Source organism: Triturus cristatus, chromosome 2_1 (assembly GCF_964204655.1).
Source record: "Triturus cristatus chromosome 2_1, aTriCri1.1, whole genome shotgun sequence".
Taxonomy (NCBI): domain Eukaryota; kingdom Metazoa; phylum Chordata; class Amphibia; order Caudata; family Salamandridae; genus Triturus; species Triturus cristatus.
Genome location: NC_140581.1, coordinates 265,258,944 through 265,273,110, shown reverse-complemented (window position 1 = coordinate 265,273,110; position 14,167 = coordinate 265,258,944). Strand labels below are relative to the sequence as shown.

At 51.5% G+C, this 14,167-nt stretch overlaps 1 protein-coding gene across 1 annotated transcript in view; it reads right to left on the bottom strand.

Annotated features, from left to right (window-relative positions):
- SPEF2 (sperm flagellar and cilia associated 2) overlaps window positions 1-14,167 on the bottom strand; it is a 1,083,747-nt gene that overhangs the window by 647,788 nt on the left and 421,792 nt on the right. The gene's annotated exons all lie outside the window — the stretch shown is intronic.

The window sequence follows — 14,167 nt, the reverse complement described above, 5'->3', positions numbered from 1 at the left end:
TTTATTAAGTTGTATTTATTTCTTAATGTGCAAACAACGAGCCATGAAGACAAGGTTCTAGACAAACAAACATACACTTGCATAAGTGAGAAAGTGTATTTATATTATTAGTTGTGGTAGGTGTTAGTCCACCACGAGCAACAATAGCACTATTTTTGTTAGGCCCAGTAAAGGTTTCAATAATTTAAATCCAAGCTAAATCCCTCATACGTACGGCTGAGAGGCTTAACTTACAAAAAAGTATAAAACATTTTGAAGTACCAAAACAGTTAAAAAGTAAAAAACACAACACACTAAAAATCCCACTACAATTTATAAAAAATGAGAAAATGTTATGGAACAAAATGCCAACAAAATGGCAAATATCTAATAAATGGGGACTAGAGATATGAATTTTTTAAGTTTGAAGAACAAGTTACTTACCTTCGGTAATGCATTTTCAGATAGAGACAATATCTAGCTGCAGATTCTTAACCTTTGTCTGCCCTTGCATAAGACTGGATCCGGAAATATTTGCGCGAGCAGTACCCCTGCAAGACGTAGGGTAGCTCTATTTGGTTTCATGTGGCGTTATTAGCGTCGTTTGAGCTGAATTTGTGATGTTATGGTCACCTATATAGATGCCACCGAGGCGCGCAGATGTAAGAAACTTTTCATGCTCTCCATGCCAGAAAGACCTAGCCATGAAGTGACCGGACTAGTCTGTGTCCAAAATAGGGCCCTGAAAAGTGCGCAACCTCAGCCCTATAAATGAGTCCGTAGAGCTGGTGGCGGGAATGGGTGGGTCTGTAAGGAATCTGTAGTTAGATATTGTCTCACTCAGATGATGCATTACTGAAGGTAATTAACGTGTTAATCTGATAAAGACTTTTAGCTGCAGATTCCTTACCTTTGAATAGATACCCAAGCCATACATCCTGGCAGTGGGCTACGCACAAATTACTAGACTTAAAAGTCCAGCAGGACCGATCAGGTGAAATGGCCATCCCTGCGGACCTGACTGTGCAGGCAGTAGTGTTCAGCAAACGTGTGCAGGGAAGCCCACATTGCTGCCAGACAGATATTCAGGACTGGCACTTCACGAGCCGATGCCGTGGTTGCAGTCATTTCCCTGGTGGGATGGGTTCATAAGCCCTCAGGAAGCTACTTTTTAGTCAGAGCGTATCAGATCTTAATACAGCGACCCAGCACACAGTGGTTTGTTTCTGCACTGCCCGACCTTTTTTAGCTTCCACATAGCCCATTAAGAGTTGGTTGTCCACCCGGAACTCTTTTGTGCAGTTAAGGTAAAACGACAGCACTCTTTTTGGGTCAAGATGATGGAGACGCATAAAAAGTGGGCAGAGTGATCGACTGGCACAGATGGAATGGGGTCACCACCTTAGGAAGGAAAGGGGCTCGGATGCAAAGCACCACCTTATCCGGGAATATCATGAGATAGGGAGGCTTGGATGATAAAGCCTGCTGCTCACTCACCCTCCAGGCAGATGATAATGCCACTAGAAATGCTGTTTTGATGGTAAGCAACCTGAGGGAACTATCATGTAGCAGCTCAGAGGGAGCACACATGAGGTAAGTGAGAACTAGGTTCAGATCCCACTAAGGCATAATGAAGGGTGCAGGAGGAAAAATATGCACAGGCCCTTTCAGGAACCTATTTACAACGGGGGACTTGAATAAAGAGGGTTGGTCAGGCAGCCACAGGAAAGCTGACAGAGCAGTAAGATAACCCTTGAGAGTGCCCAGAGCAGACCCCTGAATAAAGAATAAAGAGAAGAGTATCAGAAAGAGAGGAGGAAAGGTCAATAGTCTTTTCTGTACAACATTTTACATATTTTTGCCAACAGTAGGCGTATACCGCCATGATGGAGGGCTGCCTGGCCACCGAGATAACCTAACAGACTTTGGGTGGAAGGTCAAAAGCTATCAACTGTCACCGCTAACTCCCAATGCAAGGAGGCAGACAGTTAACAGGTTCGATTGGACCCAGCTGCTGTGACAGAAGATCCTCCAGAAGAGCAGCCTGATCAGAGGATTGATGCTCATTCAAAGAAGCTTGTGATACCAGACTCTCTGTGACACAAGAATAGCTTGGACCTGGTCGTTCTTGATCTACTTGAGAACTCTGGGCAGAAGTGGTATGGGCGGAAAGGCATACATGAGGCTTATGCTCCACTAGTGACGCCGAGCAATAGCCGCCTTGGAAACTCCAACGTGCATAACTGCTGACATTGTGTGTTCTCTTCAGAGGCGAACAGACCTAACCAAGGCTCTACTCACCGCTGAAAGAGACCTTGGGCTACCTCTGCCTGAAGACACCATTAGTGATCCACTAGGCATCGATGGCTGAGTTCATCTGCCCTGGCGTTCAGAGAAACCGGCAGTAGTTGAACCACCAGGGATATGCCCTGCTGTTCATGCCATGTCCAGAGGCACAGGTCCTCTTGATAAAGGGTCCACGACCCCACTCCACCCTGCTTGTTTCAGTATCACATGGCAGTCTTGTTGTCTGTGAATACCTGCACTAACTTTTCCTTGACAGAGGGATGAAATGCTTTCAATGCCAATCGGATAGCCCGGAGCGCTAACAATTTGATGTGGAGCCCTGATTCCTCCAGATACCAGAGTCCTCTGATCTCCACCTCTCCCATATGGCTGTCCCATCCCAGAAGTAACGCATCTGTCATCACTGAGAGATCTGGTTGAGGAAGGGAGACCCAATTGCAGTCCGTTACTCACCACTGCAGGTTCTTTGCAGTTTCCCCTGAGATCTGGACCATATCGGAGAGGTTCCACTGATGCTGCTCCCACTGGAACTTCAGGTCTCACTGCAGAGCTTGCATATGCCATCTGGCATGAATTACCGACAGGATGTAGGAGGCAATGAGGCCCAGAAGCCTCAGAGTCATTCTCAGCAAAATCCAGGATCGAGGCTGAAACATCATAACATAACATGTGTATTTGTAAAGCACACGTTCACCAGCAAAGGGGAATCTTGGCACTGAATAACAGATGTTTACTGTTTCCCAACTCAATGGAACTCATTTTATCGACCTCAGAAAGAATGAAAGGCTGAGTGGACCTGCCGGGAATTGAACCTGTGACCATGAGGTCAAACACAGGCCCCTGTTGTGGATGCATTAGCCCACTAAGCCACCCGACCCATCGGTATCATAACCTGAATATCCTGGACTTGCTGCTTGGGAGGATAAGACTGAAACTGCACTGTGTCCAGGACAGCTTTGATGAAAGGGAGTGTCTGAGAAGGAGTCTGGTTAGAATTTTGGCATGTTTATAGTGAACCCCAGCGAATGAAGGAGGTCCGCTGTAGGCCGCAGGTGGGAAATGACAGTCTGGGGTGAGGATGCCTTCAACAGCCAGGCGTTGAGGTAGACCTGGGCGGAGCGTGCCGACTCTCACTCTCGAGTTCCACAGGGTTACCAAAACACTTCGCAAGATTCCGCGAGCATACGTAGTAGAGTGCACTCTGCTCGGTTACTGGTGAAGTTGTGACTGTGCCACAAAAGACCAGCAAACTGGACTAACTGAAGTTGCCCTTCGTTAAAACGTGAACAGTTCTGGTGTCAAAAGAGCACTTTCATTCTAAATCCCAAATTAATTTGTTTCAGAGGAGCACACTTAAAACCAAAGATTATATATCTGCCCTGGCCGGGGGTACAAAAGCGTAGAAACAGGTGGCAAGAACGCCACCTTCAGCCGGTAGTAGTTAAAGAGAATATCGCCATGTGGTGAAGTCCCTCATCAGCGCTGCCCTGTGCTGTATTGATAAACAACAGTCCGGCACACTCTGGAAAGACAACTCTGCTTGTTCTCTCGCTGCCACGCCGAGATCGCTGCTTTTGCAGCCCCAGGGCACGTGCCTGGTCAAGAAGGTGCTGGTTCTGCGTAGGGTTTTGAGTAAGGCAGGAAGAATGGCTGTCAAGCTAGTTCGCGATAAGGTATAAGATACAAGAAAAAATAGTTACGGTGCTACCAGGTCAAGGGAAACAACCCAAAAACCCCTGAAAGTGTAAGGGTTAGGACCCACATTGCGAATTGAAACCTAGTTCCGGGCACACGCTTCAGAGTTACGTTCAGACTAACGAGTTCAGGGTAACAGCACACAGTTATGGTTCTCCATGTGTAAAAATGTAGGGGTCGACACCAGTAGTTTCTTTATGTAGAATCTTTTTATATGGTTCTTGAAATGGGAAAAATAAGAAAACAAGCCGACACGTGTTTCGTCACCTGGGGATTACCCTGTGACTCTTCAGGGCTTAATTGTCAAAGAATTGTAACGTGCGATATCGCTGGACCGGTGATAATTCCAACCCGGTCTATAACGGGTTACGCACAGACCGAACCGGTAAATAGAGAGCGCCAAGGTGTTTGGAAGGGGAGGACGGATAAGTCACTAACCCCGTAAGTTCCGGATCCAGATGCTGCAAGCGGGCGGGTATGTCCGTCTTACATGAAGTCCTGTGGTAGTCCAGGAGTGTGTGTAGGATCGGTCACGCTTTCCGGATGCGGGGAGAAACTACTGGTGTCGACCCCTACATTTTTTCACATGGAGAACCATAACTGTGTGCTGTTACCCTGAACCCATTACTCTGAACGTAACTCTGAAGCGTCTGCCCGGGACTTGGTTTCACTGGTCAAGAAGGTGTTTATTAAACCACCCACTCTTGCTTTTACTGTTAGAAAGGAGTCTTCAGGCCTTGGGGGCAAGGCTGCGTAGTCAAATCGGTGGTAACTTTCTAACAAAGATATAAACCCTGGCCAAGGGCAATTACTGACCCAGTAGAGCGCGCCAGGAACTTGATGTCCGCATAGCCAATATGAGGTCATTCGTACTGCTGAAAACAGAGCGCCAGAGTCCCGAGATACGCAGAGCCAATATGAGGGCTATATTGGAAACCGAACAGGTCATGACAAGCTGCAGGTAGCTAGGACGTGGTCTTTGTCCAATTACTGAAATCAAACATACCAAAATGCACAGTTCTCAAACAGACACACACGCTTACCAGCATACCAAGATATACAAACATGCAGAAGAGCGCCATTTGCAAACACACACTCATATGCAGAAGCTTATGAAACTGTCATATTTGAGCATATACCCCCCAAAGTAAACTGGGAAAATCATTGTCAATAAAGCAAATTCACATTAACATAATTTCGTCTCTTTACCCAAATCTCGAAAATGTGGCCATCAGTTCATTCCGCGGAACTCTCATGCTCAAGAAGAAGAATGAAGTGGCGGTGGCGCTTTGAGTTGATAATGAAATTGAGGTTGTACTCCTTTTTTTTTTTAAGTCTCTCATCAAATGATGTCGAATTAGAGCAAGTATTTGTATTTCATCTTCAAGTGCTAAACAAATAGGCCCGGCAAAGCCTTGCTGAGAATGTCAGATTCAGGAGGCACTGAGAGGAGAAATTGCGTTCTCCATTTGCTGAGCTCTGAAATCTGTACCATAGTCAGCGCCTGTCCTCATTACCACATGCCATCATCCAGCTGAGCTTCTAAGCGTTGCACCCCCCGTGTGGAACTTCTCATTTTAAATTCAAATTTTAGAGTGCCAAGAGGTCCCCGCTTTTGTCACTGGTTTGCCGGAGTTCATAAATAATGATGCTAAAAACTTAAAGCCAATAAATTAATAAAAATGTAAAACTCACCATTAAGGAGCCTGGCAGCCTTGTAGGAGGTGCATACTGCTAATAGAAGAAATGCCAATGTTGTAATGAACAGCTGCATGCTGGCATAGTGTGCCTGCGCCCCACTATCAGAATTCTGGAGTCAGTACCGGGCTAGGAGTGAAGGAAGAGCCGGGGATCCCCTTTGCACTGCATCCTAGGGAGCACTGGGGTGGAGGAGAGTTCCTGGGCTCAGGCAGCCTGGTGCCCAGGCGCAGGCCTTGCCAGCAAATAGCTGGCAGATATATTTTTCATCCAGCACAAACAGAAGCAAGAGGAGGAGGTGGGGGAGACCGGGCCGGCGCAGGCTCCTTCCCCTTTTGAGTTATTGGGCAGCACTGAGCACATTGCAGCAGCACCCCCCATACCCAACTGCTTCAGATCAGTCTATATTTTTAATGCGTTGCTGGGGAGGACGAACTCTGGCTGTAGAGTGCAGCGTTATCAGTGCAAGGGGGAAGGGAACAGAGCTGGATAGCCAGGATAGTGGGCAGACAGTGCCAGTCTGGTAGTCTCATTCTTGTGTCAGGCCCTTCATCAAATCATTGATTGACCTGCCCTCTTCTATGGTGGCAGAATTGAACAATTGATTGGTTTGGGTTTCGAGACTCAACTCTAAGTGCTTGAACTCTACTGCGAGCCAGGCCAGCTGCTGCTAACCCACTCTACCCAAGGCCAACTGATACGGGTCTCAGAGGCTGTGCAGTCAGACTGCCTGTAGTGTACCCCGACAGCCTGTTTATTGAGTGTCAGAGACACTGCACAACCACTTATTATATTTACTTCCAGTAAACTCCGCTCCGCCAACTGCTGGTGGAGTTTTTCCCTTGAACTTTGCATTCCAAACGGAGCACAGAGTGTCAAAATTCTGCAAACTCCACCGGCAGAGCGAAGTTTACACCCCCAGTCAAGGTAGGGAAAGACTGAAAACCCTAACTTGCGCAGATGATCTGCGACCACCACCATCACCTTGGTGAACACCTGAGAGGCGTTGGTAAGGCCAAAGGGCACCACAATGAACTGAAAGTGCTTGTGGCCTACCTTGAACCACCGGAAATGCCTGAGGGCAGGCAGGATGGGGGTGTGAAAATACGCATCCTGCAAGTCCAATGCTACCATCCAGTCTCCTTGGTCTAGGGCAGACAAGACCTGAGCCAAAGTGAGGATCTTGAATTTCTCCTTTTTGAGGAAGAGATTAAAGTTCCAAAGGTCTAGACTAGGACAAAAGCCTTTGTTCTTTTTGGGTATCAGAAAGTAGCTCGAAAGGGGCACGGCTTGGCGCCGAATAAGAAGGCGACTGGTTGACACCGCTCCGCGTTGATTCCAGAGGAAATCTGCTTCTTTGTGCGGTGACGGCGTCTCAGCACTTGTTTCACCCTAAGAGTTCCATCCATGAACTCTTCCTGCTTCAACTGATGTCCTTCGATTACAGTGGTGAGACTGCATTATCGCGTATTCTGCTTCAAAGGTGCGGCGCATCTCCGTGACTGTATTTGCAGCCGTCATTTTGACTTTTCGGTAATTTCCTGCGCTGTATTGATTTTGCCGCAATTAACCTCCTCTTTGAAGGAAAAAATATGTGAAAATAAGCTACTTGACTTACTCCGGTCTTTTGGAGATATATTTATCCATAAATGTTGAAGTTTCATTGATTAAATATGTAATTTATCCTGGAATTTTGGATATTACCATTTTTTCAGCAACTGGATGTATTTAACTACTCATAATGATTTCCATATGTATTATTGGTCGTTCTATTTCAATTTTACTGCCTAAATACTTTTTTTTGTGCAAATTCTTGACATTTTTACTCATAACCAGCTCCTTTTTTGCTGTGACATTCATGTCTATGGGGAGATCCAAGGCTGATAGAGGAGCTGCTTCACTTTCTACTTCTATTTCACGTTTTAAACTACTGCATTATCAACTTCAAATCATTTCTCTGTTTTGCAAAAAGACATGGAAGACCCAGAACAAATCATATCTCCTAATCTTACAGCATTAATGACCACTGCGCCTATCTTTGCTTCTACTCCTATTTCTCATTCGTCTCTGCTAAATGGGATAAACAACTCTAAGTTAACTCCCTCTTTGGGGGCGGAGCTTGGCTCGACACGAGAATGGCGGCTTGAGCCTCGAGCTCCGGCACGCTGATACCAAAATCCCTAAACTATCCTGCCCCTTACCGCGCGGAGAGAACCTGGGAGGCCTGCCATGAGTGGCGACTGATGCAGAGCCTCGACGGGGCGAGTTTTAAAAGTGCAGAGTGAGGCTGACGCCCAGCAACCGGAGCCGACCCGCAGTTGAGAGGAGGCCCCGGATCCCAGAGCTCGGGTGGCACTCGAGCCCGGCGACGTAGCTCTGCGTGCAGCGCGGACTGCTGCTGGGACCGGAGCGGCAAGAGGGGTCGGAACCGGACTGAGAGGTGCGGCTGCGGCGGAGACTGCCATCGCTGCGACACACTGTGGGCTGCAGGGTGCGCTTCCCCGGAACGGCGGAACAAGTGGAACAACGGCCGCTTAGGATTGAGTTGCTGCGCAACATGGCGGCCCGGCGGGAGTGATGGTGTCGACTGCACGGAGGTGACGGTGGCGGTGACCCCCCGGGTGCTGAGGAACGCACGCTCACGGTGGTGGACCTGAGGGTGCTGCGCTGGCCGTGAGGGCCGGGAGTCCGTGGGCTACGGCTGGGCGACGGCGCTGAGGCCCCGGTGGCTCCCCACTGCGGCCAGGAGCGGCGATATCGACGGGGGCTGGTGCGAGCGGCGGGCCATGCCGGGTGCCCCGACGGAGCGATAAAGGACCGCACGGGCCCCGCTAACTGTGCTGCTGGCCAGGGGCGAAACGCATGACGAGATGACAGCTTGGATGGCGGTGAGAGAGCTGGGGCTGCTCCCTGTAAGGGGTCCTGGCGCTGGTGCGGTGCGCGCGGGGGCCCTCCGCTGGATGACGGAGAGCTGTGCCAACGGAACAGACCGGCGAGGGAGCCACGGGGGAGACAGGAGAGCCTGCAGTGATCAGTGGTAGGGCTCAAAGTCACCACTGAGTAAGCGGCCAGAGCGGACTCCAGGCCGGATGGACATTGCTGACCTGCAGCAGGGGACATATGGAGTGAGGCAGCCACGGCATTCGAGGAGGTGAGCAGCGCTGGGCGGGGCAGCGAGGGCGGCATCCCTCTGCGGTAGAATCTGACGCACGTGGCACATAAGTCGCAGCCCGGAGCTGGGGTGGGGGTGCCCCAGACTGCGCCCACAGTGAGACACTTCTTTCTGCAAGTCCATCGGGGTGAAGTAGTGGTGCAGACGAGTGGCGTCCACGGTAAAACGCTGGCACAATGGGCAAGTCTGATAAATCGCAGGCGAAACTGACTTTTGAGCAACGGCGCCCCAAGCCTCAGGAATTGGGGGAGAGCACGGCGGGCGGTGCAGCTGCCCCCCCCCCCCCCGACGACGCCCAGGACATTCGAGGGCTGCTGATCTCCATGGAGAAGGGCCTGCAGTCGGGAATCACCTCCCTGGGGGCGAAGATAGATGCGCTCTCCTATCGCATGGACCGCATGGGGGAGAGACTCGATAAACATGTGGAGCGACTAGATCAGACTGAGCAGAGGCTCGCAGGGGTAGAGGAGGCGCAGACCTCGATAGACACTGAGCACAAGAAACTGGGGCGTATCATGCAGGTACTGCAGGACAAAACCGAAGACTTGGAGGCGCGCGCACGCCGCTGTAATCTGCGCATTACTGGATTTCCGGAGACGACGCCTACGGGCAGGATGGAACACTTTGTGGAAAAAGTGCTAACGGATCTGCTTGGCCCGGATGTGTTCTCAAACATGTTTGAGGTGGAGAGGGCACACTGATCCCTGGGACCCAGGCCTCCGCCGCCGGTCATCTCGAAGTTACTGAACTACAGAGACAGGGATGCCGCTCTTCGAGTGGCGAGGGAAAAGCAGTCACTCATGTACGAGGGGTCGTCTATCTCGCTGTATCCGGATTTCACCGCGAGGGTTCAAGAAGCCAGACGGCAGTTCATCCCGATTAAAAAACAGCTGAGGGAGCAAGGCCTTGACTATGCAATGCTGTTAGAACCGGCGGTCTCCAGTTGGCAGAGGTATACACTTCTGACAAATAGGGACCTACCAACTCTAGTCAGGGCAAGGGGATTACACACTCAGATAACCCCTGCTACCCCCTTGGTAGCTTGGCAGAGCAGACAGGCTTATCTCAGAGGCAGTGTGTTACGCATTTATGACCACATACAGTAATAAAGTGAATACACTACAGATGGACACGACACAGAAGTTATTATAAAAATAGTATTTTTATATAAGGCTTAGCACAAGACCAAATAACGACAAAAATATACCACAATCTTAATAAATACTCTTTGGAAGGAAAAATAATAGTTCAAGTAAAGTTTCTTCTTAGGAGGGGGGCGTGGCTTGGCTGCCGAGCGGAATGGCTGCCTGAAACCGCAGCTCCGCCGATCGAGCACATAAATCCTTCAATTATTGGCTTAACTGGTGTGCGGGCACGGACCTCCTAACCCAAGAAGGAAGTCTAGAGTGTCCGCCCTATGCGCTGGAAGTTCTGACCCCGTCTGTGAAACGGTAGCGGAGAGCGGCCTGCTGGAGGCGGAGGGACGCGGCGGCCTGCGGCGTTCGTGAGAGCCGGGAGCTTGCGTGTGGTGAGGCCCGAAAGCGGAGCGAGCAGTGAGGCAGCGGCTGGTAGATCGCCCCGGCCGGGGGGAGTGCAGCCCGCCAGACGCTTACCCCCCGTGGCTGAGGCAGCGAGGCTGGGACGGAAGCGACCGGTGTGGTGGACCACTGATGGCGGATTGGAGGTGAGGCGAAGGGGGAGACCTGGGCGATTTGCGGCGCACCGGGAGCTGGCCGACTGCCGTGAAACTGAGCGGAGGGCACCTATGCCGACATTCGGCGGACGCTGCTGGGCCCTGCTCTGAAGGGCCGCGGTGCCGGACCTCATGGGGAGAGACTCCGATCTGCGCCCTCGGATCGCCAGCCCTTGGACTGCATGATAGGGAGCGGTGGCAGGCCCGGAAGAAAAGTTGAAGTGGCGGCCATTTTCTCTGAGGGTGGCTGCGTGGCGATGTCCTTTTGTTGGGGGCCCCGGGGCGGCGATCGGTGAGACGTGGTAGGCTACTGTGCCTGCCCCTGGCCATACTACAGTGCTGGTGAGGTCGCGCTCGGGACCAGTGACCCCTGAAGCAGTGGTGGGTCTGTGCGTGGCGCAGGGAGTCGACTGGCTCTGGCGCAGGGTCGCGTGGCTTGCACCCCCCTCCTGACAGACGACGTGCCGGGTGGGCGCTTGGACGAGGTGCGATAGCGCTCCTGTGGACGTCCCTATATACTGTGCTGCATTGACCTGGGATACAGAAGGGGAACGGCTGCACGAGTGTTGGCCTGGATCTGACGGACCGTGCGGTGTCTCCCCCCGTTTGGTCCGCTGCGCCACGGGTGTACCCCGAACCGGAGGACACAGCCTCATTAGCTGCCAACGAGGCCCAAACTCCCTGCTGCCCTCGGCAAGACGCTGGTGGGTGGTGACCAGTGCTGTGTGAGGAGAGTGCGGCTTGGCTGCCCACGCCGACGGACTGAGCTAGGAGGCAACCATGGGTAAGCCGGACACAGGGCAGCCGAAAATCACATTTGACAAGTCCAAACAGAAACCACCAGACCAAGACCACCGAGAGGCTGAGTCTGCTCGAGAAGACCGGAGTAGCGCACAGGACGTGGACATTAAAACCATGTTTCAGGAACTGAAAACAAGTTTGCATGGCATAGATGGCAAAATGGACGCGCTGGCGGCCCGTATGGACGGTATCACGTCTCGCATGGACAAACAAGAAGGAAGAGTGGCATCGCTTGAAACACGTGTGGCTGATACGGAAGAAAGTCAAACCGACCTTGACAAACAGCTGCGGGGCATGGATAAGATCCTGGCACTCATACAACAAAAAAATGAGGATTTGGAAGCGCGCTCGAGGCGTAACAACGTCCGCATCACGGGAGTGGCGGAAATGACTGACATAACCAACATGGAGCAATATGTCGAACACATGTTTAAAGAGCTGTTTGGGTCGGGCTTATCGTCGATGTTCCTTGTCGAAAGGGCACATAGATCATTGGGGCCCAGGCCTAAACCGGGTGCGCCGCCCCGGCCTATTATTGCACGAGTCTTAAATTATAGGGACCGGGACACGATATTACGTATGGCGAGAGACATGACCGACGTGCAATACAGGGGCAGCCACATCGCACTATACCCAGATTATACGATGCAGGTACAGGCCGCTCGAAGGGAATTTTTGCCGGCGAAGAAACTTTTCCAACAGACGGGCACCAAATACTCCCTCATCTACCCTGCAAAGCTCCGGGTACAAGGACCCGGAAAACCGTCCTTCTTCTTGGACGCGAAAGCGGCTCTGAAATACGCCAAACAACTGGTGAAGGACCAAAAGACTCAGGCAACTGCAGGTGGCCCGGACCAGCGAGACAGGCTAAGTGATGCTGAATAACTGTTCACGTTTGATTGTTGCTATGACGCTGGGTATTGCCTGTCCGAACCGGGTCGGGTCATAGTGAATGTTAGGTGCTCTGGAGGGTCAATTTCGGATGCTGGAAGGGAGATATGTAAAATTGCGGGCCCGGGAGGGGGAGGTCCTTGAGCTGTCACACTAGGTCAGCGCTCGATCACCCTGTCATGAGTACAGGGCTTGTGGGTGGCCAACCTGCGTACCTCAGGGGATGATTCCCATTCATCGGTCACGACCACTGACTGTAGTTACAGTTTCTATGGTTGGGAGTGGGACCTGGGAGGATATTGCACAACCTGATTGGGGGGTTGGAGCGGGAGGGCTCGGGGTTCAGTTGAAGTTGGGGGTTTTTGTTGAGTTTTGTTTATGTTCCAGAGTTGGGCCAGAGGGAGCAAGATCTGATGCTGAATTGTATATCGTACACTGTTCGCTGCTATGTCGACAGTCACCTAGCATGTGGTGTTTTGGCCTTTGCCGGGCAGGGTGGCCAGATGGGCAGTTAGGGTATGTGCTGTCTATCAGAGATGGGTGGCTGGGAGGAGTGCAACATGGACCAGGTCTGTGGCCTGAACGAGCTTTATTCCGATGCTTGTTGCCGTGCAGAAAATAAAATGCATTACTTGGAATGTAAGAGGTATGAATGACAGGCACAAAGCAAAATTGGTGCAGGCCTTCCTACTCAGAAAAGACGTGGACCTCTGTCTCCTGCAGGAGACGCATTTGACTGCAAACGCGGCGCAGCTGCTCAGACACCATAGATGGGGAGAGATACTTCACGCCTCCTATTCTAACTACTCCAGAGAGGTGGCGATATTAATCAGGAAGGGGCTTCACTGGCAGACACATGAGGTACTCAGGGATACGGGAGGCAGATATATAATACTAGTGGGTACACTGTGCGGTATGAGAGTGACACTGGTGAATGTGTATGGTCCGAATGACGATAACCCAGAGTTTTACGGGGACTTATGGCATAAGGTGCAGACCCGTGGCCCAGCGGCGATTTTATGGGGAGGGGACTACAATGTCGTACTATCAGACACCATGGATAGACAGGGCGCGACTAGAGAACACCACCCCAGGGCGTCGGAAGAGCTTGGCTACATTATGCAGGATGCAGGGCTAGTGGACTCCTGGAGGATGCTGCACCCCGGGGTACGTGCGGGCACGTGCATGACAGCCCATGGGGCGGCCTGGTCCAGACTGGATTACTGGCTATTATCCAGAGATTTGCACTCGGCGGTGCTAGAGGCGATGCACTTGCCGAGATCTCTGTCCGATCACGCCCCGGTGTCCCTTACTATATCCACACCGCCCCAATACGTTCAGCCGTTCAGCTGGAGATTTCCTTCCCGAGCATTGCGTGATCAGGTATTTCAGCAGGATCTACGGGACAAACTGGAGGAATACTTTGTAATGAATGAGGGCACTGTAGACTCACCGGGCACGTTATGGGAGGCCTGTAAAGTGGTGATAAGAGGGCATTGCATGTCGCTGAAAACGGGTGTACTGAGATCCATTAGAGAGACGTTGAGCAAATTAAAAAGCGAACTTGCGCAACTGGAGACTGCGCTGATCGATGCCCCGACGGATAAGATGCGGGCAGAATTCAGGTCGAAGCTTACCAGGTATCAAGAGGAGGCGGACAGGGAGGTTGCATTTTTGTCGAAAGATCATCAGGCCAGACGGTATGGGGAGGGTGATCGGGCCGGACGTACACTGGCGAACATGCTGCGCGCGCCGCGAGGGTCGGACCATATCATGGAACTACAGGGGGTGGGGGGTGGCGTGGTACGAGAGCCCCCGGCTATACTGGCAACCATGACCGATTACTACAGGGACCTATATACCTCTAAGGTGACACCGGAGGACACGGTGCTCAGCGACTATATGGAAACTATAGCCCTAGCATGGTTCAG